We start from the raw sequence: 3,359 nt of genomic DNA, 5'->3' as shown, positions 1-3,359 counted from the left end.
CAAATTGATACTCAACTTTAGCTTTTTTTATAATTAAAGAAACGAATATTACAAATCACTATCGGATTTAATAACCTTTGTACAATATATATTCTGATCATATATATCCGAAATAGATGGTGTGACTGACGTCTTGGTGGGCAAATCTCCATCATCCTCAACCCTGCACAAAGTATATTTAGTAGGTGTCAGATACATGTGATACTCCTGTATCGCACCAGACTTATAGAGCACAAACCCTCGCGAATTCTCGTTATAAGCTGAAATGTACGCATTCGCTATATTTTTGCGCTTTATTATTTCAAAAAGATGGGATAAATGATCTTTTTTGGCATATACGTTATAATAGCCGTAAACTACGCAAACCATTTTGATATCATCACTATCTTTCACTTCTAAAACTTTATACTGCTTTGATGTAAAAAATGTAGTTAGCAAGAGAAATATTTGAAAATTCATGCAAACTTTGTTATATTTGATATTAATTTATGTGTGATTATTCTAAAGAATCGAAAGTCCATGGAATTACTTTAGGTTTTATTTTTTTAAGAAGCAATAGAAAATATGAAAAGCTTTCACGTGTCAAATATTAATTTATTATTATGTAGAATTTTGTGCTGAAATTATAAAACATAATCGAAAACATCTATTTAGAATAAATCAAATGAAAATTTCAATAGGAGTGTTGCAATAAACGTAAGGAAGTATAAAAATACTCTAAGTAATTGTAAACTGATTTTTTGTGTAAATAAGGTAAAAACAGAAACAATTTCTGGCTTCCAAAATATTAAAAGATCCGTATTTTTACAATGTGACATTCCAGAATGATTTTATTGTCTTTACAGAAAAAATAATATTTTATAATTTTAATAGAGGAAAGGACCATAACGAAGCTAAAAAACTGAAAACACTATAATAAAAATGTATTTTATTAAAGATATATAATTGTTTTTAGTTCTGAGAAAAACCGAACGCATCAAAATTTCAGAATATTATTAAAATTATCGTTTAATTTATACTATAAAATCAAAAATAAACAAAAGCCGCAAGGAAAAAAATATATAAATTGAGCAAAAAATATTGATTTTTATATTACTCGTTGAAAAAATTTAAATAATAGATTTTAAATTGAGCAAAATAATATACACTCGGGAATAAAATGGGTCTGAATTTATTTAGAATATTAAAATATTAAAAAAACACATAAATTACCAGATACGAATTTGTCTAGTATCATTATAAATTTAAATCTGAAAATATAAGAATGATCCCTTTTCATCAAATAAATATTTAAAACGAATTTTTTTATTTAAGTATATCTTGGTAATTTAAGAGGAATCGACATAAAAATTAACCTGTTAATATAATATGATTTTAAAAAATGATGTCTTTTCTATTCAAATGTTTAATATAAGAAATTTAACTTTTAATATATATGATTGTTGAAAAAAACCCAATAAAAAAAGATCAGTTCTATAAAATTTAACTTTATAATTTATAAAATAGATTTTATATGAAATTTTCACCATAGAAATTACAAATATCGATTAGGGTGCATGAAAAATTAAAACTACAGAATACAAGCTTGTAAGGTAATTTGAAGTGACTCGAATGTCATAGATAAGTGTATATTATTTCAAAAATACCATTTATTCATATATTATAAAACCATTTCATTCGTTTAGTATTATACATAGAAATTAGATCATATTTCGCTGGTATAAATTGGCGAATTAATTTTGAAACACTATTTCTAATATAGATAATAACACAACATAAATTAGAAAATTTATGAAAATTATAAAAAATTTGTTTTTTTGTGAGCTTTATAGAAAACGTTACGTTTTAAGAAGAGCGAATAGATAAATAATTCTTAAGTTATAAAATATTTGAGCAAAAGCGCAAAAATATTATAATCTATAAAAAAATTGATACTTTTTTCTATATCTAACATCACAAAAAGCCCAGATATTTAAGCTATCAGAAAATAAAAACAATATAATAAACTAAATTACAATAATGCAAAAAATATTACAAATATTGCTTTAAAAAAATAATAATATAGAAGTAATATGAAAAATAAATAGGCATATGATTAATAGACCTTTGTATCACCCTATTTTTTTTTAATAATCTAAATTATATTGTTTATATTATCTTGTATTAATTTTTATTTGAATTTATAAAAATGTTTCGCTTTTATTTTTCGAATATATATTTAATTGCCACATATCAGACTTAATTGGATCCCAACATCATTGCACGCTTTAAGCTTTAATTAGCCCTTTAAGCTGTAGATATAATCTTTTTCGGCAAAAAAATAATAATCTATTAATTTTTCTGAATGTTGAAAATTAACTTTATCCATTAAATAAGATAATTTGCTTTAAATTTTATTGGATAGAAAAATAAAAGAATGCATCAAAAAACAATCGAATAAAATTTCATAAAAATAGAAACTCGTAGCTAAGGATAAAAATTTCATAAATAATAATTAAAATACTGCATAAATATCAATCCATCACTAAAAATATGTCTTCGCATCACAAGCCAATTTTTTAAAAGGGGATAAACTTCATGGATAAACGTATAAAAACCAGCGCTTTTAAAGGCACGATATATTATTAAACTCTTAAATACACACAAATACGATTAAAATATCATTAAAAATATGTTATTGATTGTATTAATCATATTCTAGGACATTGAAAATAGTTCAATTATACTCTAAGTAATATTATACACATAAAAATTTAAATGATAGCATGAAATTTATAATATATTGACATAATCTGCAAACCTTTTATAGTTGGAATTTCTTATTTTCATTATTCAGTAATGTTTAGACAGTTCTTTATGATAATTTGGTTAATGATACCATAAACTCATTTTTTATGATACCTTATTCCCAAAATAATTTTAAAAGATCCGTTTTTGCCTAGTGCCTATAGGTAAATTTGTACTTTCGTGTAAAAATCACCACCCAAGATATTAGCCTGATGACATTTTGTGATCACCCTAGCTTTGCATGTAATTGATATTTTGCTCCTTCATGTAAATTGGCATGAAATAACCAATAACACCTTAAATTTAATAAAAAAACACATGAAATATTTAAAAATAGTTTAAAATGTCCAGTATTTCTCTAAAAAACAACAAAAACCATGCAAAATAAAAAATGTACCAATATTAAATTATTTATGACATGCGACCGAATATGAATTATTATGGAAAGAATATTATAGTAAAAGCCTAACGAGGCAAAAATAATAATTTTCACACTAACTGAAATACAAAAATTCGATTAACCAAATAAAAATATTTAAAAAAAACCAACAGATAAAAATACAAACAGTTTG

Source organism: Rhyacophila brunnea, unplaced genomic scaffold (assembly GCF_057557595.1).
Source record: "Rhyacophila brunnea isolate RB1 unplaced genomic scaffold, BYU_Rbru_1.0 scaffold_68, whole genome shotgun sequence".
In the NCBI taxonomy this organism is placed as follows: Eukaryota; Metazoa; Arthropoda; class Insecta; order Trichoptera; family Rhyacophilidae; genus Rhyacophila; species Rhyacophila brunnea.
The sequence above is the reverse complement of the archived record's forward strand: the minus strand, read 5'-3'. Positions refer to the sequence as shown.